This window comes from Alligator mississippiensis, chromosome 7 (genome assembly GCF_030867095.1).
Source record: "Alligator mississippiensis isolate rAllMis1 chromosome 7, rAllMis1, whole genome shotgun sequence".
Classification (NCBI taxonomy): Eukaryota; Metazoa; Chordata; order Crocodylia; family Alligatoridae; genus Alligator; species Alligator mississippiensis.
The window spans coordinates 25434372-25460109 of NC_081830.1; the positions used below are offsets into that span (position 1 = coordinate 25434372).

Below are 25738 nucleotides of genomic sequence, written 5' to 3' on the forward strand. Positions count from 1 at the left end.
CCCAGTTTGGAAGTGTGAGTTTTTAACTGCATTACCCTGTGTTTAAATAGATTCTAGATTCTCATCCTTAATCTCAGTCTTTAGTCTTTAATATCTGCCCACCTAGGTTCTTTCATATTACTCCTTTTGTGTAGACTCCAATCAACTTACACATATCAATATTGCTAATTTTCTCACAGGGATGGGAAATAATATTATGCCACAATTGTAAACAAAGAAACTTTGGCTTAAAAAATGAAAGAAACACTCCAACCCCATTCATTTATACAGGTATTGGATCAGGCCTAAATGACTGGCCCAAATTAGTACAAGAGGTCTTTGGCATGGCCTAAAATTAAACACAGGTTTGCTGAGACCCAGTAACGAGACAATCTTCCCTCTAAGAGGTGATTAACAGAGTACCTGTGTGAATATCCTCCTAGGCAGAGATGGCACTGTAGATAGTAACTCTATTTACACAAACACAAAAACAAATTTGCTCCTAGCTATTTTGATCTGTAAATCTGTTTGTTTTTGTTTTTTATTTGAGGTCAGTGTTGTCAAGAGAGACAAAACAGAATGGTATATAGTGATAAGGGCTGAGCCTGGCGACAAAGTGATCGCCTTATGTTCGGTAGACGTCCTACTCAATGCCTAATGCAAAATTTTTCTCACGCTTGCTGATCTGTAGAGCCCAATCTGCTTAATTTATCAGAAAGAAGATTGAAAGATGTCTTGATTACAGTATATACAATACCTTCACAGGGATATATTGCTGAGTCCTAAAGAAGTATGTCATCTGGCACAGAAATACACTAGAAAAAATGGCTGCAAGTCGAAGTCAGGAGAATGAAATTTAGAAATAGGTCTCTTCGTTTGTCAAGCAAGGGTAATTAGCAACCTGAATAAATAGCCAAACAGTGTGTTACACTGTGTAGCTCAGGATGTCTTTAGTTCTAGAAGATGTGCTTTAATTGAACACAAGTTGTTCATTTCAATACAGAGGTAATCAGATAAAATTCTTTGACGTGTATTTTACAACAGGACAGGCTGAAATTATTGGTTCTTTCTGGCCTTAAAAGTGACAAAACTAAGAATAGCACAAAGATATCTCCAACCAGAATTTTAGAGGAAGGAACTTTCTGAAGATATCTCAACAGTTCATGGTGTGGGACAGTTTGAGAGCAGAGAACTGACTCAGCATCTCCTAAGCCCCTGGATATCACACTAAGCCTTGGACCATTTTGGCATTATCTGATCTTGCCTAAAGCTTTCACCTATCACTAATAAACTGACAAGTGCCTCCAATGAGTATGCAGTGAGATAACATGTTTAAGTTACGTTGAAAGGGACCTCATAAGGAGGCAAGCAGATATTTGAAGTATGTAAGCCAGAAGTGGATCTAGGATTTTGAAAAGAGGGATGCAACAAAGAATACACTGGCATGGAGGTGCAACTGGCAACAAAGCTCAGTGGCCAAGAGCTCACTGCACAGTCTAAGAGAGAAGCAACTGTACACTCAACCCCAGACTCAAAGGTGTTTCCTGTTGCAAGGAGAGGAAAGCAAGCAAGGAGGGAAAAATGAGAAAAAGAGATGAAAACATTGTGGAAAAGTATCCTTCTTTTCATTAAAAACCACACAAACACAACTGAAAACAAAACAAAGTCACACTTTTTCAACCAGCTCCAACAGGAAGTTAAAATGGCAGGCACTAACCACCAGAAAATAGGACAATATACTTCCCATCCCTATAGTATCAGAGCCCTTTCTACATAAAAATTAATGCCAAGAGTAGAGTCCCTAGTGGATAAAAAGCCAAAAAGGCATCTATACACATGCTTGGGGGGGGGGGCACTTTAATTAAAGCAGCTCTCAGAGCTGTTCTAACTAAAGTACCTACAGCATCACATGTATTTAGTTCAATGAGGTTTACTTAAAGTGTTCCCGCTGCCATTTTGAAGTATGGGGACACTGAATAGACATGACACAGAGGCTGCTGGAGCATGCTAATTAGCACACTCCAGTAGACTCGATTAATTGAGCCTGGTCTGATGAGTGGCAATTAGCACGCATTGGAGTAGACATCCGGCATGTGTATAGGTGCCCAAAAAATATGCTTAACCTCTTCTCCTCCAGATTTAGTGAAATATTTTAAGCACTGTAGTCAATTTTCAAAACTGCCATTCCACTTCCATTAAGATGTAAAAGATTTTTTAAAAGAATATTATCTCTGAAATAATTTACAATCAACAGATACAAGAATTTAAATAGCACAATTTTCCGTAAATTATTTAAAAAAATAAATACATCTCCCCCAAAGTTTTACCCTAGTTTCCATGCCTGTAATTCTTCTGGGTAAACAGATGCTTGCAGTGTTAATTACCCTTGTGTTCATTCCCAGTGGTTAACTATTAAAAAAAAAGAAAGAAAGAAAAAAGTGTCACTTTAAAAACCCCACTCTGTCAAGTACATATGGGGGAAACATGTCATTGCAAGTTTACTGAAAAATGACTGAAAATAATCACTATTTAAAAATAAATGCATGTTCTTCTGAAATGAATCTTTATTCATAATCACACCATCCCTTTGGACAATCCTTTATCCATTTCCTTCATTATTAGATGGCACTTGGAGACAATTAAGATGCAGAATACCCTAGATGTGCATTTCAATTAGCAATCCATCAGGCTTGGTAAATTGAATCAAGGGGAAAGCAGATGTTTAAAACACCTATAAATACGGAACAAGGGATCAGGCTTTGATCCTGAGAGAGATAGAGATTGAAAATGATAAAGTGCTAAATAGCTCCTGGCTGGCAACATATGTGAAATGAACTTTTTTTGTTTGTTTGTTTTAAGTTTAGGTTTGCTAACTTGAGGCACATTTACATGTTGAGCAAATGCTATCTGGGGCAAATCCACTCCTGGGCTAGCACAAGATCCGTGCATGACGTGTGTCTCTTGCAGATTTTGAGATAGGACTTAAGCAAGCCAGAAGTGGCACACAGACCTCTTCAGCAACACTCAACCAGAGCAAAATCCTGAGAGTCACTAAGCTCTTATGATCCAACTGGCTCCAACTAGAGCTGTAGGTGCTGAGCATCTTAAGTATTTTAGGTCAAATCCTCGGCTGGCATCAACTGGCATGTTCTTATTCTTCTTGTTTATTAGAGTCACAGTGCCTAAGACCAGCTGGAGTCAGTGGATCTAAGCTGATTTACACAAAGCAGATATGGCTTTGAATGTCTAGAATTTATTCCAAGATTTTCTTATCAAGTTTTCCATTTCTTTTTCATTTCTTTTTTTTTTTTTTTTTTTTTGGTAGTTCACATTAAAATGACTTTAAATTGAATTAGCAGAATCTGATTAAAAAATACTTGCATACAGCCTAAGTTCAAGGATATGATCTAAAACTATATCCTCGATCTCTTAAATTATACAAGGGGCTCAGTGACAGAGCAGTTAAGGCAGCTCAATACTGGTCCAGAGGCATGAGTCCAAGCATCATTCTGGACTCACAAAGGCAGCCCCCAAGTAGACCCAGATATAAATAGGTACCTGGTCATTTGGGCTGGGCAGGATGTGATGTCAGTCACAATACTCGCTTGTGTGTCCTAGTGACATAAATTGGTGTGTTTTTTTTCTGGGCTAACTCAATGAGGTGCTTAGTCTTTCATCTATTTTCTACTTGAAAGGAAGACAAAAACAAAACCCAGGGGAACCCTACCATTTCTCAAGTCCCCTGTTCAAGATGAAGTTTCTTTTCTACTTGGGAGAAATTTTACAATCTTTGAATTTTCCTTTTCTTGAAGAAGGGCATCGGGGCCCAAAAGCTTGCAAAAAAAAATTTTGCAACAATTTAGTTGGTCTAATAAAAGATATCATCTCGCCCCAAGAGTTTTGTCTGCCTAAAAACAAAACCACACATTCAATCCTCTTTCTCGGTATAGTGGCAGGCAATGCTAACTAACAGTCAGAGAACTGGTGTGGAACCCTGGATATCTGGGTTATATTCTCAAATATAATGGGTTATAATCACATTATAATGGGATATTTGGGTTATAATCTCAGTTCCTGAACTACCACATCCTGACACACTGCAAAGTGTCCCTACAGCTGCATTTTACATGTAAAAAGTACATTCACTTTATCTATACACAGTCTTGGTGTTCAGTGGGTTACTTCACATTTTTAGTGAAGTAGCAGAAAGATGTGTGCCAAAATAAAAAAGTCTTTCCCTTCCATATGTTTACATCACTGTTACAGCTTCCTTGCTGGGTTCATCAGAGGGAGAAATCTATACCCCACACAGCTGCCAAAGCCTGACCTGGCACACATGCAGGAGCTAAACTGAGTGGCTGCCGCCATGAGATAACATTAAAAAGGGATCACTTCACCTGTGCCAAATGGGATTGATTTCTGTAGTGTATATGGGAGATGAGACATGATCTCTGGTGCTGTGTAAGAAGAAAGACGACAGCAAGGAACACGCAGAAAAGAGGAGATCAAGATGGAGATAAAATAAAATAATACAAAGCACTTATTTGTATTACCATAGCACTGTCAAGACCTACTTGAGATGGGGTGCTGTTCAGACACACAGGAAATGACAGTCCTGGCCCCAAAGAGATTACAGTGTTAGTAGACCAGTCAAACTAAGTATCACCATCCTTATTTTACATGCGAGGCACAGTAAGGTTAAGGATATAGGGGCAGTGTATGGAAGGACTAAGAACTGAAGCCAGATCTCCTGCGTCTCAATGCAGTCTTCTGCCTACATAGCCTTCCTTCTTCCCAACCATCCAGGAGTGCGTATCCAATATCCCTGAAACATGGAAGATTTAACATATCAAAGATAAAAGGAAAGGAGCCCAAGACACATGCAAGCACTGGCTCGAAACTTCTGTTTCATGAAGAGGCAGAGAAGACATTTTTCCTAGACTGCCTGTGAGCTGCTCTCAGCGCTGAGCAATAAAAGCTCTCATCTAGTCCCTGGCAGTGCTGCCCTCACCACTGCAAGAAGTGGAATGCTCCCTCTCCCCAGGGACTATTATTTTGGTACATATTATATGGAAACGGAAACATAGGGAGGCAAAGTAATAGAAAACAACATGAGATCAACAATGTGATGCTCACACACAAAATTCTTCCTTTGTTGACAGAAAATCATCCCCACATGCCCCTTGCCAGATCAGCTCTTGGTCAGATTTTCTAGCAGTGCTCAGAACCCAAAGACCTGAGCTCTTCCAAAAATCTGTTTCCCCTTTTCTGATACATAATGGGAGCTGAGCTCTCTGGAAACCTGCACTGAATGCACTGAATGCTAGAGGTCACAGATGAGGAAGTCTGGGCTGCAACTCTAGTAGATAGGGGGCCAGTGCCTCACCCAGACTCTGGAGGGGAATCCGAAGAACCCCCCTCCAGAGGAGCTGAAGACCCTGCGCCAGCTGCTCCAGGTGAGAGTGGGGTGGACTCCAGAGCGCCAGATCCAGAGTGGGCAAAGGCATTGGGAAATGCCCTGAAGGGGGCACTCCAGCCATCACCTGAGTCAGTTGCTTAGAAGAGGCTCCGCATATTTTCAGGTAAGGACCCACTCCTCCCAGGGGAAGAGACTTTTGAGGCTTGGCATTCCCATGTGACAGAGACTTTGGCCTCGTGGGCAGTCTCGGAAGAGGAGAAGCGGAGGCGGCTGCTGGAGAGTCTCCGAGATCCAGCTTTTGAAGTGGTTCGAATGATTAAGCAGGAAAACTGCAACATTTCCGTTCTCCAGTGTCTCAAACTTCTGTCTAGTGTCTTTGGAAAATCAGTGCAAGCAACAAAAAGGGAAAACAGCCTCAGCTTACATCCTGCAATTAGAGAGAGTGTTACAGCAGCTAGTGGCCCAAGGAGGACTCACTCAGGAGATGGCTGGCAAACCTCGCTTGCAGCAACTCCGGGTAGGAATACTTTATGATGAGCAACTGGTAAGGGAGCTCAACCTCACTGGGAGGAGAGAGAATCCCCCTACATTTGGGCAGTTGCTTCAGGAAATCGGGGAGGCTGAAAGCCTACAAGCTGTAAAGGCCTCCATCAAAGCGGTAACCCCAGCGCCAGCCCGGGGATTGGCCGTGGCTCCGTGCCCACCATGAGCATTGGTTGTTGAGATGCTGACAGTGACTGACTTTGACAACGATGCCCCACAGCCACTGGCCGTGCTGCACCAGCAAGCCCAGGTGACACGGGGAAATCAGCCCAGGGCCTCCCAAGGCTCACCGGCTATCAGGTCACAATGGCCTCGCCGGCCTGAGGGGAGAGGAAAATTTTGTTACCGGTGCGGGGAAGACGGACATTTCAAGTGCCAGTGTACAAGTCAGGGAAACCCGCCCCTGGTATGGCAGCAACTGTGGGCAACAAGGGAGGAGCCGGGAAACGGTGGCGAGACCCAGGGAAGGAGCCAACCTGAGTCTCAGCTCCCTCAGGCTCTGACAGTCCCGGAATCCCAGCTCAGTTTCCACCAGGACTAGTGGGACCTAAGGCGGAGGTCCCTGTGGTGATAGAGGGATGGAAGTGTATTGCTGTGTTAGACAGTGGGTCACAAGTAACTTTCATATTCCAGTCCTTCTGTGACAAGTTTTTGAAGCATTTACCACTGCAACCACTAACTGGGCTGGGGCTATGTGGCTTAAGCCAAGAGGTCTACCCGTACAGTGGGTATATTACTGCCCAGCTAGAGTTCCCTAAGGAAGTGGCCGGGGTATGCAAGTCTGTGGCTGTTGCTGCGCTTGGGTGCCCAGATCCTAAGCGGATGCGGGGGCCAATATAATTGTCGGAACTAATTCCAGTCTGTTCCAGGTGCTAGCACGATATTGTCGGCAAAAGGCTGGGAAGCAGTACTTAAAAGCTTTGCCCACACATGCCCTTTGCGCTGGAGCATATCAGCAGATTGAGACCTTGGCCGGCCCTGAAACTGATGTCAGGCTGGGAGCTTTGTATTATGCAGGCAAGACTCCCAAAAAGGTGCCTGCAGGAGGCAGCAAGTTTTTACTCACTGCCCTTAAGGGCATTGCCCGGACCCATCACAAGAAGCTGGCTGTGGTAGAGCCACCTAAGAACTCTGGACCCTTAACGCAGATGCTGGTTCCCAGGGGGTAGTCGATATTGGAGGGCAAGCTCCATCCTCAGTGACTGTATTAGTAGTGAACCCCACAGGAAAAGACATCACAGTGAAGCCGGGACAACGTGTAGCTGAACTGGTTGAAGCAGAGGTAGCTGTGTCGCCTACACAGTCTTCGCAAACCCAGATTGTGGACCCTGCAAAGTGCAATTTTGGGAGCTCCCCAGTGCCAGCCGCTTGGAAGACCCAACTGCAGGAAAGGCTAAGTGCTCGAGGGAACGTATTCTCTTGTGCATGAGTGGGATGTTGGGCTGGCTAAAGGAGTGGAGCATTCTATTTGGCTTCAAGACACCTGACTGTTTCAGGAGTGTTCCCGATGAATCGCCCTTTCAGAGATGGAGGATGTGAGGCGGCACCTCCAGGAACTTTTGGACCATGGTATCATATCCAAGACACGTAGCCCATACGCCTCCCCAACTGTGGTAGTGCGAAAAAAATCTGGCAAATTCGGATGCGCATTGATTATCGAACCCTGAACAGCCGCACTATGGTGGACCGATACACTGTTCCCCGAGTGCAAGATGCCCTTGATTGTTTGTTGGGAAACCAGTGGTTCTCGGTGCTTGATCTGCGCAGTGGTTATTACCAAATTCCACTGGCACAAGAGGATAAATAAAAAACAGCTTTTATCTGCCCACTGGGGTTCTACCAATTCGAGCGGATGCCCCAGGGTATCTCCGGTGCCTCTGCTACATTTCAAGGGTTAATGGAAAAGGTAGTGGGAGATATGAACATGACCCAAGTGCTGGTATACCTGGATGACCTCATAGTATTTGGGAAGACACTAGAGGAGCATGAAGAGCGACTGTTGAAAGTCCTGGATCGATTGCAAGCTGCTGGGCTTAAGCTTGCCCTGGACAAGTGCCAGTTTTGCCAGACGTCAGTCAAATACGTTGGACATATAGTGTCCCAGGAGGGAGTCAGCACAGACCCTGATAAGATCAATGCCGTGGCAACGTGGCCAAGGCCAAGGAACTCTCAGGAACTTAAGCGATTCTTGGGGTTTGCTGGGTACTATAGACGATTTGTCCAGAATGATGCCAGATTGGCAAAACTCCTAAACGACCTCACTCGAGGATATCAGGCAAAAAGGAGCCAGATCCGAAGTAAAGGAGCTCTGTCTAAGGCAAGAGCAGGCAGGCCCTTGGGTTTGCAGGACCCATTAGAGTCATTTGGGCCGCGATGGGATGAAAATTGTGAGCGGGCATTCAGAGCCCTCATCCGGAGTTTAACATGTGCCCCAGTATTAGTTTATGCAGACCCGCAACGGCCCTTTGTATTGCATATGGATGCCAGCCTTGAGGGGTTGGGGGCTGTGCTATACCAAGAACACCAAGGAAAATTAAAACCCGTTGCTTTTGCCAGCCGAGATTTTCATAGATTCATGGATGTTAGGGTCAGAAGGGACCTCAATAGATCATCGAGTCCGACCCCCTGCATAAGCAGGAAAGAGTGCTGGGTCTAGATGACCCCAGCTAGATACTCATCTAACCTCCTCTTGAAGACCCCCAGGGTAGGGGAGAGCACCACCTCCCTTGGGAGCCCGTTCCAGACCTTGGCCACTCGAACTGTGAAGAAGTTCTTCCTAATGTCCAATCTAAATCTGCTCTCTGCTAGCTTGTGGCCATTATTTCTTGTAACCTCCGGGGGCGCCTTGGTGAATAAATACTCACCAATTCCCTTCTGTGCCCCCGTGATGAACTTATAGGCAGCCACAAGGTCGCCTCTCAACCTTCTCTTGCGGAGGCTGAAAAGGTCCAGTTTCTCTAGTCTCTCCTCGTAGGGCTTGGTCTGCAGGCCCTTGACCATACGAGTTGCCCTTCTCTGGACCCTCTCCAGGTTATCCGCATCCTTCTTGAAGTGCGGCGCCCAGAATTGCACGCAGTACTCCAACTGTGGTCTGACCAGCGCCCTATAGAGGGGAAGTATCACCTCCTTGGACCTATTCATCATGCATCTGCTGATGCACGATAAAGTGCCATTGGCTTTTCTGATGGCTTCGTCACACTGCCGGCTCATGTTCATCTTGGAGTCCACTAGGACTCCAAGATCCCTTTCCACCTCTGTGCCACCCAGCAGGTCATTCCCTAGGCTGTAGGTGTGCTGGACATTTTTCCTCCCTAGGTGCAGCACTTTGCATTTCTCCTTGTTGAATTGCATCCTGTTGTTTTCTGCCCACTTGTCCAACCTATCCAGGTCTGCTTGTAGTTGTTCCCTGCCCTCCGGCGTGTCCACTTCTCCCCATAGCTTTGTGTCATCTGCAAACTTGGACAGAGTACATTTGACTCCCTCGTCCAAGTCGCTGATGAAGACATTAAAAAGTATCGGTTCAAGGACCGAGCCCTGCGGGACCCCACTGCCCACACCCTTCCAGGTCAAGACCGACCCATCCACCACGACTCTTTGGGTGCGACCCTCTAGCCAATTCGCCACCCACCGGACTGTGCAGTCATCCACATCACAGCCTCTTGGCTTGTTCACCAGTAACAAGCTAAGAGTCGACAGTGAAACTCGGTACCCGACACATAAGCTAGAGTTCCTTGCGCTCAAGTGGGCGGTGACTGACAAATTCAAGGACTACCTGTCTGGGACCCAGTTTGAAGTTTGGACTGATAACAATCCACTGACCTATGTGCTAACAAGTGCCAAGCTGGATGCAACAGGGCACCGTTGGGTAGCAGCATTGGCCGATTACCGTTTCAGCTTACACTATAGAGCAGGGAGGAAAAACATAGATGCTGATGCTTTATCTTGACAACCGTATAAGCAGGAGAGAGAAATAGCAACGGTGGATGAAGTGCAGAGCATCTGTGGTTTGGAGGAAAGAAGAACATCTGAGGCAGAGAGACTACTTGACTGTCCAGCAGAAGTGCTGGGCCTGCCACCGGACAGCGTCCTACGGGCCACGGTGGGTTATGTGACTCTAGATCAATCACCACTGCCACAACTCAATGCCACAGGATGGCGGCGAGCTCAAGAAGCTGACCCTGACATAAAAGAAATTTTAGAAAAAAAGAAAAAAGGGGACTTGTCAAAAGAGTTCAAGCCTAAAACACTTGGTGGCCCACAGCTCCTTCGTGAATGGCCCTGACTGAGGGTCATAGAGGGAGTGCTGTATCGAATGGTAACCGCATCGGATGGGGGCACTCACAAGCAACTAGTGCTGCCCCAAGAATACCAGACACTGGCACTGAGAGCGTTGCATGATGACCTTGGGCACCTTGGGGTCGAGTGAACGCTGTCATTGGTTCGGGACCGATTTTATTGGCCTGGGATGGCCAGAGATGTCCAAAAGAAATGTGAAACTTGTGCATGCTGCGTGCAGCGGAAGACTTTGCCAACTAGGATGGCATACCTGCACACCATCAGCAGTTCAAAGCCCTTGGAGCTGGTGTGTATTGACTTCCTAACTATTGAAACTGATCGCAAAAACATCAGCAATGTACTAGTAGTCACAGATCACTTTACCAGCTATGCTCAGGCCTACCCCACCAGGGACCAAAGGGCCACCACTGTGGCAAAGGTTCTGTGGGAAAAGTACTTTGTGGTGTATGGCCTTCCGGAGCGGATCCATTCTGATCAAGGTCGAGACTTTGAAAGTCACCTGTTAAGAGAAATTTTCCAGGTGGCTGGCATCCGGAAATCACAGACCACTCCCTATCACCCTCAAGGGGACCCTCAGCTGGAGAGATTTAACCAGACTCTACTTAATATGTTGGGTACGCTGAGGAACGAACAGAAGGATCGTTGGAGTCAACACCTAGCTTTTTTGGTGCACGCGTACAACACTAGCAGAAATGATGCCACCGGAGCCAGCCCCTACTCACTCACGTTTGGAAGGGAACCACGACTACCAATAGATCTCTGCTTTGGGGTTGCCAAGGACCTGGGGGAGTCTGAATCATATGGGCAGTATGCTCAAAAGCTGAGAGAGAGACTGCGGCGAGCGTACTGGCTGGCAATGGAGGCTGCCCATCGAAACACAGCCCAGCACAAGCAGAGGTATGACCTTCATACCTCTGCTTGTGGTATGAAGGTCATACCAAGGCCGCAAGGCCTACAGGTTGGAGATAGGGCACTGCTGAGGAACCTTGGGGTGGTAGGAAAAACACAAAATTGCTGATAAGTGGCGGCCCTCTCCTTATATTATTGAAAGACAACTTGGGAATTTACCAGTCTACAAAATACGCCCTGAAAGTGGAAGGGGCCCAAGAAAGACTGTGCATAGGAACTTGCTCCTTCCAGTAGGGGACTTGGTGGGACCCCCATTGACAAGAGAAGGGGGTCATGAGTCCCCATGGAAAAGTACCACATGGCGGCGGATCCGTTATGCAAACAGGAAGGGCGTGAGCTCACTGGACACTGGCACGAGCCCAATAGTGAGTCTGAAGAGGACTATTCTGAAGGGTTAGACCTAGGTACTGGGGTCACCTGGCATCATTGGAGGCTAAGGACCCCGTGGACCCCAGTGTGGGGCCCACCCCAGGGGATTCCCCTCAGCCCGGGCAGAGTAGTAGCCTGGTTCAGAATACGACAGGAGTCCCATCAAATCCTGCTGCAGGCAGCACCGGTGAGGAACAGGAGGGCGATATTAACTGAGACCAAGAGTTGGGGTCCTCACATGGTCAGAGTTGGAGTCCTGATGGCAGTGAAGAAGTTAGCTCCAAGGAGATAGCACTCGATACACCCCGGCCCATTCAAATAAGGAAAGGAGTATCCCAGCTGACATACGATGTGCCGGGAGCCAGCAGCAAGGTCTCCATCTCTTCACCGTGGAAGTACTAAGGGACTGAGACTGCATGCAGCCCGGTTCGCTGGGACAGCGAACCTTGACGCGGGGGAGGATGTAGCAGCCTTTAAAAACTGGACCCACCTGAACAGAATGGGAAGAGCTGCCTGGCAGAGACAGAGTTTGTCCCAGAGGGGACACTGCAGGCTCTGAGGGCAAGTGAAGCTGTTTGGGAGCAGCCCTGTTGGAAGTGGGAGGGGTGATGTAACCCCAGCAAAGTTTTGAAAGAGAGCCATTAGCAAAAGCCTGGGAAGGGCCCTAAGCTGGGATTGGCTGAGAGGCTTTGATAAAAGAGGGAGCAGTTTTTCCCGTGGGGGAGAACGAGAGAGAGATAGGGGGCTGAGGGACAGGCTGGAGACCGGATTCAGAATCCCAGCACAGTGGTCCCTCGGAGAGCCCCTGAGAGAGGCCTGCAGGAGCAGCAGTGGAGAAGCTGCGGCGGCAGGATCAGGCAGGGACTGCTGGTGTGGAGAACCCAAGTCTGAAGAGACCTGACTGCAGCCGGTGTGACTGGGTGAGCACAGCAGAGCTGGGGGGGACTGCTGGAGTCTGCCCTAGTTTGCCTGAGGGGTGAGGGGCCCCAGGGGCAGGCAAAGCCCAGGGAGGGGCTGCAATTGCAGGGGCTGTGAGGCTGTGTGGGGCAGGAGGGTTGCTATAGCCTGCAGCCCAGACACTGCTCACAGCAGAACCAGGGAAGGGGGTCAAAGGCAGGGGAAGGCTGTCTTGCAGGAACTGCAGAGGAGCCGCCGCTTGCTGCTCAGAGACCCCAGGAGCACGGAGACGGATACCAGTGCCAGGGAGCATCCACAGACCACGTGCAGGGACACAGACAGTCCCGCTCCCTGAGATACCCCACCAGGGGCAGTGCACACGGGGTCCCCAGTACACCGTGTGCAAGTGAGAGACTGTGTAAATAAGTTCCTGAGGGTTTATTAGACAGTATATCCATGTGCTTATTTAATGATTATTTGTTATGTTGTAAATAATTACATCTTGTAAATAGTTTGAGAACTGTCTGCAAGGGTGCTTGATTGTAAGGGGAGGCTCTCCACTCGGGGGCACTGCAGCAGCTTCCCAGGGGGGCTAGGCAGGGCAACTGGCTACTGGGTACCCCAGAATCCCATTATTCAGGTGAGGGCGCATGTAGTGTCGCGCCCAGGGTTACACATGCATCCCTACCTCATCACTCGTTCATTCTCCTTCCTCTTATTACTACTAGCAATCACAGAAAACAGACATCCCCTAAACCATAAAAGCCTGCCCTACTGGTCTTGATCTCAATTTGCGTTGTGCAACTTGCACATGAATTTTTAAGACTTAAGGACGGTGCTGCATTTGTAAGGAACAGTTTTTTTAACTTGGAAGATTACAGGAAGTTTCAGGTGGCTGCCCAGATGGAAATGAAAACTCCCCTAATGACTTTCTGAGCACTTCCTGGCCAGAACGTCTTCTCCATAAAACACGCCTAAGACACCTAAGCCATTGCTCAGCACGTAATGATCTCTCCGTATACTGCCAGCCTGGTACTGGTTTCTAACTCATTATTGTGAAGCGTAATAATCAGATGGGCTGCAACACAGACAGTCAGGCTTTTACCAAACAGAGAATCAGTGATCAAAAAGCTGGAAATAGAAACCAGGAGGCCTGAGGCAGGCAGAAAGGAAATCTGAGGACTGGCTTTGTAATCAACTGAACAAGGGAAGAGACTGAATCTGAGAGTCATTTTCCACTTGGCTGTCCAAAGTAAAAAGGAATAGCTCTCACAGGCTCTGATAAGCTGTCAAAAGCAGGAAGTGACATCCTGCTAGAAAGATGAGGAGAATTATGTATGCAGAGATGACCAGAAGGCCCTTAACAGGGGCTTTTAACACAGCCTTGAGCAAAGGGGGTGGATAACATTTGGGGGCAGCACAATGACTAAAAGACACTCCTGTGAGTCACGTTTCCTTCTGAGTGTGAGAAGAGAGTGTAATTTATTCATGTGTTGCTGACTTTAACTAACAACAAATGATGACAAAACACAGCTGTCTCCCCAAGTAGGGGATTTTCTTTGCCCCCCCTTCAGCCCCTAAGGGGTGAGGATATTAATTATGATATGCATCATCCATTTAGTCCTATTAGCTCACAGCCAAGGTCCAAATAACACATGTGAGGAGTTCTTAATCCTACTCAGTCCAATTCATAAAACTACCTCTACACTTGGCTAACACAGTATCAGAAACGGACAGTTATACAAGATGAGCTCACTGTGTAAACCCTATTACCATGGCAAACCTTTTCTAGCCTCAGATGTTTGATCTATTGGCCTGGGCAACAACTGTAGATCTTGTCATGTCACTGAAGTTGCTGCAAGTGAACCGTAAAGTGATTTAAGATAGCTGGAATATGACTGACAATGTATGAAATCAAAGCTTTATCCATCTTCGTCAAAACAACTGTAACTACTGCAAGTTTTACAGGTAACCTGACAACTATATTATTGTTGCAAATAATACGCTGGTATTGGATATACTCTTATTAGCATTAGAGCAGTCTCCTGTTGTGCTTACTTAGTTCTTTCAGTAAACATAGTCCTCACTTACAGAAGTCGTAGCCCTGATTTAGCAAGTACTTGAGTGCACAAAGAAGTCCCACTGAATTTAGATACTTTAATTGCCTACTGAAGCACTTTGCTCAGCCAGGGCTGTAAGACTTCAAAGCCATGTCCTACTGTGTGGACAGCACTTGGCACAAAAAAGGACTTTCAGGTGCTACTGCACTTACCTAACAGTGAGTTTAGTGTTTGAACACAAAACCAAGACAGACCAGACAAAGGGTAGGTGAAATGAGACATAAAGAGAGATTAAATGATTTGACCCAGGATAGAGAGAGAGCCAATACAAGTCAAGCCCTGAATCTAGCTTCCCCGAGTCCAGTGTCTTACCCACAAAAATCATCTATCGTTGTCTTCCATAAAAATGATCAAGACAAGGAGATGGCCCTGTGCTTAATGGCACTGGACTGAGAGCCAGGAAATCTCCTTGCCTGATTTTCAGTAATGATAAGCACCTACAGCTCTTACTGATTAAGGCACCTCTGAAAATCAAGCCCTCACACACTTGATATATAATATTCTCCCTCTAGTTCAAATCTAACTTCCTTCCTTTCCAGCTCCCATAAATAATGATTCTCTTTTTTTTCTCCCCATCTTTAAAAAAAAATAAAATTTACAAAGCATGTCAGCCTCTGGGATATTTCTGCTGGCAGCCCTGTAATGATGCATTACTTTCATACATCATCAAAACAATAGCACACGAGTGATGTATTACAGCAATGGATTATCCAAATGATGGTAGCCTGATGATAGAGTGCCATAGTACTTTATTAGAGTGATGTTGGCAGGAATATTGCAGGGACGCCATGAAAGTTTCATTTTGGTAAAAACAAGAATTAATTTTGAGATGTGGGAACAAGCTCAAAAAAAGGATGTAGTTATAGTACATTGAACAATTAGAATTTCATTACTGTGCTAAGTATAGTAATGCCTGTGTTTGCATGGAAAATATATCGCCACTATTGCATGCTTGGGTAGTAAAAGAGAATATTTCTCACTCACCAGTGACAGCTGGCTAAAATTTATTGGTTTGCATTTCAAAGTCTGCTTCAAAACATTCTGGAAGGAACCAGTCTTTAATCCTTTGGTTTTCAGATACAGAAGGGCCTGGGATTGGGAGGTAGATTGGTAGGAGGTAGACAGATAGATTCTAAACTCATGTAAAAGCTTAGCATTATGGTATAACTGTAATGCTCCCTTCAGAATTATTCCAGATTTACAAAAGGGTATTAACACTGAAAGTCACTCCATTATTTATTATATAAGACATTGAAATGGTGAATATGCATTTATGCCTTTCAGCTATGCTTCCACATATGTACAATTGTTGCTATTTAAATGTCAACACTGACTTTTCTACATACCCGTACATAAATACCAAGTTGACTGGGGGACAGAATTTCTGTAGATCAGACAGCAGTACTCAGAAGTACTGGTAACAGGAAGGTGGGGTTTTGAAAGGTTTTAAGAAGTCTGTGCACTGAACTGTAATTTAATTATCTTATGCTCCTTAAAAAATTCCAACCCTAGCTTATATAAGTTCTCATCCTTATCTTTCAACCCAATGAAAGCTCATACATCTAATGCTTAATGACCCTAATAAGAGCTTCTAAGGGCCTGCTGGACAGCCTACTCTGTGGATTTTGCATCCCTTTTTGTTTCAAAGCTGTGTTCAACAGCTGCTCCAGCTAAACAGCACCTTTATTATTTCACCAGTTTGCTATTTTGTTTTGTGCTTAGTTACCAAGAAGATGAGCCCTTTTAAACAGGTTGTATAGATTTCATTAGGTGGGGCAAGCTAAAAGAGATGGATCCACAATGTTGTAAGACATAATCATTTTTAAACAGCAGACATTCGTTAGGGAAAATGCCCATAGATCATAAATAAAGGAAGATAGCTTCCATTCCTTTCCAATTCCTCATATGGAAGTCAAGCTAGAATTCAGTAACATTTTTCACTTGAAATTTCCTTTCCCTCACTGGGGAGGGAGAAAATTTGGCAGTGCTGAACTGTGCTACAAATTCATGTGGATATTTCTGTCAGGTGAAACGAACAGAAAATTTCTTTAAAAAAAAAAAAAAGTCAAAACATTTCATATCTTTAGATTTTTTTGTCATTTAAATGACTTCTTTGCTTCCGTATTTTCTTCAGAATTATTAAAGAAGGTAAAAAATACACGATACACATGCCGAACAAAATCAACCCTTTTTTCAGAACTGCCCTTGAATGACAAAATCCATTATGCACACAGCTGTACTGAGAACACAGTACACTCCATCTAGAGGCCAGAAAACAAGCCCAGCAAAACCTCATTTACTAAACCTGCAGCCATATCCTGGTAGCAACCCACTGGCTTCAGTTGGGAAGTTTTCATCTCTCCAGAGGGAAGTCACACTCAATGCTTTGTTACTCATGATGTGCATGGCAGGAGAGGATTTAGGCCTGGATAATGATTGAAAACAACTTATGTGCTTAATCTCATTAAAAAATATTAAAATAACATGCAACAAAATGCTTGAAGTGAAGCAAGAGTGTCTATGCACAAATTTGGGCATTGGCATGAAATACGATTGCATTATCCATCTCCTGCTGCTGCTAGCAACTGTCAGAGACAAGGTAATGGCAAGGAGTACAAAACACTGACACTGCAAAGTCTAAAAGACTTATATTTTGCACATCATACTGCACTACTGTGCATCAAAAATATGCCAACAGAGGCTGGCAGCCTGGCAAAAACAGCAGGCCAAGCAGAGCTCAAAAGTCAGTGGTAGCAAAACAAGCACTCCTGGAAATAAGCTATCAAGGAAAACAATCAAAGAAGTCAAAAACATCAACAAAGTAGAACAATACATCTATCTGGGGAGCACTGTACTAACCAATGGAGACTTCAGGAAGGAACTAGTAACAAAGATAGAAAATTACCGCTACATTTACTAATTTAACAACATAAAGTAATGAAGGATATACAGCCCCAGAACGCCATGGAAAATTCTCAGTTCAAATGTCACATCAGTATCAACAGCTGAGAGAGCTGGAACCCAGCCAAAGTGTTAGGACACTACATGCCTTCAGGAAAGGTTCTGGACATTCAATGGAAAGAAATCATCACTATGAGGAGAAATCACCAACCATCAGCTCACTTCCACCAGAAACAGAAGGAAGCACTGAAAATATTTGGGACACATCCTCTGGATAGAAATAAATCATTCTTAAATGAGGCTCTCACATGGAAACAGATTGGTGTGATGAAATAAGACTATTCAAGAAAAACCTTAAGGATGTCCACATCCATAGCAAGATATGTGGAGGTGGGTTGAAGAGCTGATCTCAGCAGAACTGACAGAGGCAGCAAGGAAGGAAGAATGAATAAATTAAATGTCACAACAAATGTGCACTGGAGAAATGAAACTCAGTTTAAAATGCATTTGGGGGGCTATGTGGAAAAGTAGCAGTGATCTAGCTTAATACGTTTTAGACTGATTTTGCCAAATCAGTAGGGGTGTGAGAAATGGGTCGTATTCAATTCAGATTCAGCCTGAATCGGGGACAGTGATTCGATTCGTTGATTCAGATCACTGTCCTCAATTTGATTCAGCTAAATCCGAATCCACAGATTCAATGCCGATTCAGAGAATCAGCGATTCGGACATTGATACAGCTTTAAATGTTTTTTCTACATACCTTGAGCTACCAGGTGTTGCTCATGACCGCTGTGATGCTGAGGCAGATGGAGCATCCCACAGGAGCGCAAGTGGGGGCCCTCCATGTGCTCGGCAGCAAACCCGGAAGTGGACCGCAAGTATCTGCGGTCCACTTCCAGGTCCACTGGGAAGAGCATGGGATGGCCCCCCCCCACACATACACGTCTCCCACCAGCTAGGTGATCAGCCCAGACCCAGGAGACACCAGTTGGAGGGTGTGGGCCCCGCCCCCCCCCTTTGCTCCCTGGCAGACCACTTCCGGGTCTGCTGCCGAGCGCGCTGGGGATCCCCCTGCAATCCTGTGGGATGCTCCGTGTGCCCCAGTATCACAGCATTCATGAGCCACCTGCTACCTAGAGGTATGTAGAAAAAACATTAAAAGCTATGTCTGAATCACCAAATCTTTCCAAATCGATTCGGAGGGTTCCGATTTGATCCTGAGAGATTAAAGGGTCCTCTGATTTGATTTGGATTCAGAGATTCAGCCATTGAATCGAGCTGAGTCTCCGCTGAATCAAATCAGGGACCGAAGCTTCTCACAGCCCTACAAACCAGCCCCAAACTCTGCATGGATATTTTCCTTTCAATTGAAACCAGAAATACCTCTGTTTAGGATTAAGAACATTTCAATTAAACTGTGAAGTCAAAATAAGACTGTCTATAACTATTATACATCTTTCTCCTGTATGCAAGGACTCAGTTTAAACCACTAAACCTTTGCATACAGGCCAGCTTGTCTTCCTTATCTTATTGCAAAAGTGGGAAACCCCAATGACAGGCCATTATGTTGTAAAATAATTGCCAGTGTACAACTCCTATGAACTTCCTTCTTTTCTTGACACTGTGCTTCTGGTACTACCAATGCTTTTTAAAATAGTTTGAGTTTTGAAGAGTAATTTGTGGGTCAGCAGCCAAATTCAAGTATTTTAGCATCTGAATAAAGACACCAGATTTCTACACTATTAAATAGCTCCTTTTCCAAGTGTGAGGAATGCAGTTTTATTTTTAATATTTTGCAAGGCTGCTTCCTATACAGCGTTAAAAAAGTGTTGTGATTTCTATTGCAATGGCATATTCACTCCTTATGCCTGACTGACAGGGGTGTTTTATGTAAATGGACATTATCCATGCCTTGGAGTCTTGCTTTTACCTTTCCAATCATTGTGCTATTGACAGCATCGATTCCACTCTCACCCACCTATCCCTCTAGTTCCGTTTGTGACAGGCATTAATACCTTCTCCTCTACTTCCTGCTAAAATACACAATTGCTACCCTTAGCTATAAAAAAGGGGGGAAAAAGCATCACAAAGTCCAGAGTTTACCATGCTGGCTTTTCTGCATAAGGTATTTTAAAGGATGGATAGAACCTTTTTATTGATGATTGTTTTAAGTTATCTCTAACACGCAGGGAAAACATTTCTTTTCCCCAAGCTGCAACAATTCAAGCAAACTATTCCTTAGTAATTAGAAAAGAGGAGCCTGGGAGTCAGAACCTGTGGGTTGTTTTCATAACTTTGTAGGAAGGATTATTACCTAGTGATGACAACTGGGATAGAGAGGTAGAAATCCAGACTCCTATTTGGAGTCTGTCAGTAAGAAGAACAGTGTAGTCTAGGGATTAGAGGATAGTGTGGGAAGGACCTAGGGAGTTAGGACTTCCCTGTTCTCTGGGAAGGAGCATGGTTTAATAGTTAACCATTATTGCAAGAAATCTCTAAGGACTCTTCTTATTCTTCACTCCAAATGAGTCACAGCAAGAATTCCGGCGAGTAATTTTGGTGGCACAGAGAAAGTAATACTTCCCTATGAGAATTAACCAATGCTGTAAAGAATTTTGAGTGCCCGGCATGGAAGGAAGTATATTGGTTGACATTAAAACTTCGCCATTAGCCACTCCACCATACTAAATATTACAATATAAAGGGTAATGTCATAACCGCACATATGTGGGATAGTGAATCCTGCACTGAAATTGTCACCCACTATATACATGCAAATTCAAATGCTGGCAGAAAGAAAACCAGAGGCTGAAAATACAGTCAAAAAGAATCTATGGCTGTTTTGTTTTACGGGTGCATGCATATGTGAAAGAATGTATACGGATATAGTAGGACAAGGTTCCTTGGGTGAATTTGATATCTTTTATTAGACCAACCCAAATGGTTGGAGAATAGTTATTAAGCAAGCTTTCGGGTTCAAAAACCCTTCGTCAGGCTAAGGAAGTTTCAGCAGTTGGTGTGTGCTCTTCCTGGATGGAATGAAAAGTAAAGAAGCCAGGGGCTGGGCTGGGCTGGGCTGGGCTGGGCTGGGGAGTCAGTTGTCAGGCAGATTATACTGTGTCAAAAATCCAATGTCTATGTTTAGTCCATGATCTCTAGTATCCAGGAGGTCGATGAAATGGAGCTCATAGGCTCGTCTCTGGGAAGTGTTGTGTAAGTTTCCTCACAACACTTTTTTACACAACACTTCCCAGAGACGAGCCTATGAGCTCCATTTCATCGACCTCCTGGATACTAGAGACCATGGACTAAACATAGACATTGGATTTTTGACACAGTATAATCTGCCTGACAACTGACTCCCCAGCCCAGCCTCTGGCTTCTTTACTTGTCATTCCATCCAGGAAGAGCACGCAGCAACTGCTGCAGCGTCCTTAGCCTGACGAAGGGTTTTTGAACCCGAAAGCTTGCTTAATAACTGTTCTCCAACTATTTGGGTTGGTCTAATAAAAGATATCAAATTCACCCAAGGAACCTTGTCTGCCTATGTCCTTAGACCAACACGGCTACAACCTAAACCCCTACAGATATAGTACACATTGAAGTCACAAAAACCACAGCAGGTTACACTACCAGAGGATTTGGCTCTAAGAGTCTATGGGAAAGATCAAGAGGGGGGAAAATGTAATCTAGTCGCTCATTAGCAAGAGAAGGTGGCAAGAGACCATCTGTCTACAGGAGGAGACAGGCAAGAGACCCTGAAGGTTTGGTGGATCTTGATGACAATGACAGTACAAGTTTCCTGCAATACTTCATTCATTACTAAGCCTTAACATTTGCACACACATCCATACACCATCAGTCAACAGAAAGAGTCTCTTGGACTTCCATGGGCTTTGGACCGATACCAATCACAAGTAAATCATCTCTGGGATGTTACATATTTGTGTGCCCAACATCCTTGGGCTCCCTGTGGAGGCTGCTCATTAGCAGCTCTTCTTGGGGTAGGTTTTGAGACTTTGATACCTTTTTGCTAAGCTCTACTGAGATCACCAATTCTCCCTGGCTTAGATCACTGAATGCCCGTTGTATATTAGCAGATTCTTGTCACTACTACACTAAGTTCTAACTAGTATCCTAGAGGTGAAAGCCCTTAAATCATCCTGTCTCTTGTACAGTTTTTAAAATACTGCAGTGAATTTCAGTCATGCACCTCCTATTAAAGTCAGCATGGAGCCAGACAGTAAAATCCCTCTATAAAATCCTGGAACAAATGTTACTTACTGAACATCTTGTACCATCTCAGTTGCTGGTATAATTTCAAAGGTTCTGGAGAGCTTCAAGTTGTTCAGCTATACTACTGTTTGAGAATGACTAGAAGTATACAGAACAACTGAAGAACTGCCCAGAGCTGTAATACAGACTTGTAATGCATTATTTGGCTGCTGGTCAAACTATTAATGGTAGTGTTAAACTGATCTCTTCTGTTTGCTTCAGGGCATGTATGACTTTTATTTTTATGCATAACTAAGAATAGGAATACTACTTATTTCCTGAGAATAAAGCCATGAAAGGAATATGCTGTGAGCCTTTTCTAACTCTTCTGTGGCCTTTAGTTATCTGCCTTTGAACTTCAGGATGCTTCTGATAAGCAGTGTGCTTAGATAAAAACTGATCGTGGCACTTAAATAAAAACCTGAAATTAAAACTTCAATATTGCATGAAAGTTTCAGATTTTTAAATTAATTTAATTCCTTTATGGAATAACAAGTTTCACTTTCAGAGCTCCATTCATCCAATAATCTCTAATCTCTGCAGGCATTAATTAAAGTGCCGACTAAATTTCTTTTTTTGACTAATTATTCTAAAAGTTCACTTGTAGAGCACAGTTTAAACAGTACGTGCTGGTATTTTTATTCCTCTCTCTTTTTTTTAAGCAAGCAATTTTTCTTCTCTCCCACTGATCTTTATGTAAAGCTATTTTCAGCAAGAGGGGTACTAACTATACTAAGAAATGGGTGAAAACGAGTATTTAGACTGGTGTCAAATGAAGAAAACAAACAGCAGAACAAACAGACAACACTTTTTTCACCCTGCTGACTTATTCCAGCTAAGTGTTACTGATTCATAGACTCACAAAAACATATCACATTGTTCTCACTGGGCACTGCTATGTGTTGAACACTTTTGAAATCCCATTCCTAAATCCTTCTGCACTCCACTTATTCATCTGCAAAGTGGGGATGATAACTTTTCTTTCATATTGCTTCATTTTGCATTGCCTGTTTCAATTATGAGCTCTTCAGGACAGAGACTGATTATCATCACGTCTATGTTCAGTCCCTTGCACTGTGGGCCCCTCAATTTAGTTTGTACTTCTATGTAGAATGACCAAAACAGAAGAGTTTACCACACCTACACACACACACATGCATGTGCACACGAACACACACACACAACCCTGAAGTCACTACAGCCAGTGCCACTGACTCAAGTATAGTATCTTTTCATGGACAGCCCTGGAGGGGAGTATAACATATTAAAAGCTTCCAAAAGACATCAGTTATATTTCACTAGGGATTTTGTTCATTTTAGAGAAACCCTGGGAACTAGGCAACATATTTTTCAAGTGCCCTCTACTGGTGCACAAGTTTAATTGGGTAAACAGGATAGTTGGTCTAATAAAACATAAAGAGCTGGAAAAATTGTTCTCTACAAGCTTTTGGGCACAAGCACCCTTCTTTCAGCATAAATAGAGTCTGCTGGTATTTGTGTACTCTCTTAAGTGGAACAGAAGCATAAGCCAATATGCAAAATGCAGGTCTGTGAAAGTGCAAATGTGTGACAGACGACTCTGCTGGCACTACATCAATTAGCCATTTACACCTGTCCAGATGTAGACAAACACTGCACTAGACTGCAATAAGACTGGTAAGTCTCACCTAAGGACCTGCACTGCTCCCATGAAAGCAGGGAGTGAAAGCTGAAAGGAACTCACACCCCTACGAAGCCATTCATGCATCAGACAGAAATCATTGTTTAAATTAAATGAACCTGGTTATCATCATTTTCCTTTAACCAGCAGGCAAACAGTTAATGTGTGGTTCATTTGCAAGTAAGCCCAAACATAAAACTGCTGCAGCTTTAAAATGCTTACAGAACTTTTGGGGGCTTTATTACTTAGCAAAATGTTGTTCAGGAACACTGGTACTGTATATGCAGAAGACTTGGTTTGAAAATTACATTGTGTAATTTATGTCCTGCCTGGGGTGAACAAAATACTCTCCATTATTGCCTTTAGCAACACCTGTATAAAACATGGCTTAATGGAACACCATCACTCAAAGGGTTTACAGTCCTCTAGATTACATCTTATAACTGTAAGTACAGTAGAAAGTAAATTAGGAATACTAATGCCAACCCAGTGTCCTGGGTGACTAACATTAAACCAGCTGCAGCAATGTGGATTGTAAAATGCTAATATGTAGGGAATATTATATAGAAGAACGCCGTATAATAAAGGCATACTAATAAGAATTTAATGTCTCGAGCAAAATGATGGCAGGAGTTTGTGGAGTTCACTTTGCAGAGCTGAGTTTTGAAACCCAGCAGGGACTAGTAAACTGAGCAGTGTGCTGGCCCTCAGAAAACCCTTCAGTCTAGACATGACCCTCTCTGAAAAGGGAAAACTGGTTTAACCTTTTTGTGCCTCAGTTTCACCATCTGTAAACTGGAGGCTGGTCATCATGTCTAAATACAGAGACATGATGAAGTGAAAGTTGGCAAGCAGAAGAAAGGATGCAGCGATTTATGCATATATTTAATTCTGTGCAATAAGCCCAAGGAAACCAATGGACCCACTCAAGTTAAGTGAGATGAAGTCCTTGAAGAATGAAGACCCAAGTTAGGAATTATTGATTTGAATAAGGATGCATGCATGGGCTTTCAAGCAGCCAGGTGAGTCTGATCACAAAATCTGCTTTCTTGAAATCACAGTTTAACTCCCTCTGCTTCCACCTAACCTCCCATAGAGAAACGAACAGCAAAAATATACTGACCCTCTTTGAGAAAGAGGTTGAAAAACAGACACTGATCCCCAAGGCATTGTACGGCAGTTAGTAGGGCAGTAAGTGTGACACAAGGATCTAAAAGAGAAATATAGCTTGGAGAGATTCAAGTGAGTTCACTGGCATTACTCCAGATTCACATGGGCATAAGTAAAAGCCAACTCCAGTCTTGGCAAGCACAGCATGTTCTTTTGGAGACATTTACTAATCAGCAATAAAAAATGATCATTGATAAATAATAATAATGAAGCAATTTCAGGATCAAGCCCTATCTATTTGCTTCTAGTTACCATCTGTGACTAAGAAGAGATGATTTGATTCATTCATTTTTCTCCCTCTTTTTTCTCACCAAGTTGAAAATTAACGCAGCTTGCTAAAATTTGTGAATCACCATCTTTAATCAACACAGAGCATATAAATGAGTTGGTTAATTGCTGTTGCATAGAAACCACTCAACACTGTTTGTATCTAGTGTTTATGGAAACAACAATCATGGTTTTTTCCCCCAGCAGGGAAGGTTGCTTTGTGTCTATCTGCAATCCAGGCTTGGCCAATACAAGGACACTTGATTCACAAGTCTTAGGACAAGAAGGAAACAGATCATGTAGTCTGACCTCTGGTATAACACACATTCATGTCCAGTTGTTTGCTCACTATTGCCCTTTTTTTCAGCATCAGTGCTTCCCAGGATACAGTCTTCCATTCTGAAGGTGTGGCTTACAACCTTTGCTCCTAGATACGCAAATTGTATTTGGCTGCAGTAAGACATATTTTGTTTAAAGAATCTATATAGGTAGTTAAGGCTGTTACAGATCATTGGCCCATGAGACCAGAGAGAGATGAGGGGTGGGCTAGGAGGGGTCCAGACCAACTCAAATAGTTAGAAAAAATCTTCTTTGCAAGCTTTCAGGTACAAATACCTTTCGTCAGGCTGAGGCAGTGTCTGCAGCTGGTCTGTGCTCTTCCTGAATGGACTACAGACCATCCTGAAAGAGCACAGACCAACTGCCAATGCTTTCTCAGCCTGACAAAGGGTATTTTTACCCAAAAGCTTACAAAGAAGATTTTTTTTCTAACTATTTGAGTTTGTCTAATAAAAGATATCAGATTTACTTAAAGAACCTTGTCTGCCTATGTCCTTAGACCAACATGGCTACAACCTACACCCCAGAAACATTAACATAGCTATTCCTAAGTTTTAAGCTACCTTCATTTTGGGACACAAATCAACTTGT

The 25738-nt window shown here is 44.0% G+C and overlaps 1 long non-coding RNA gene across 1 annotated transcript in view; it reads right to left on the reverse strand.

Annotated features, from left to right (window-relative positions):
* Window positions 1–1152: 1152 nt before the first annotated feature.
* LOC132251706 (uncharacterized) overlaps window positions 1153–25738 on the reverse strand; it is a 63200-nt gene continuing 38614 nt past the window's right edge. Inside the window, exon 3 of the long non-coding RNA XR_009463648.1 lies at window positions 1153–2388. This is a non-coding gene — a long non-coding RNA (uncharacterized LOC132251706). The remainder of the gene's footprint in view (window positions 2389–25738) is intronic.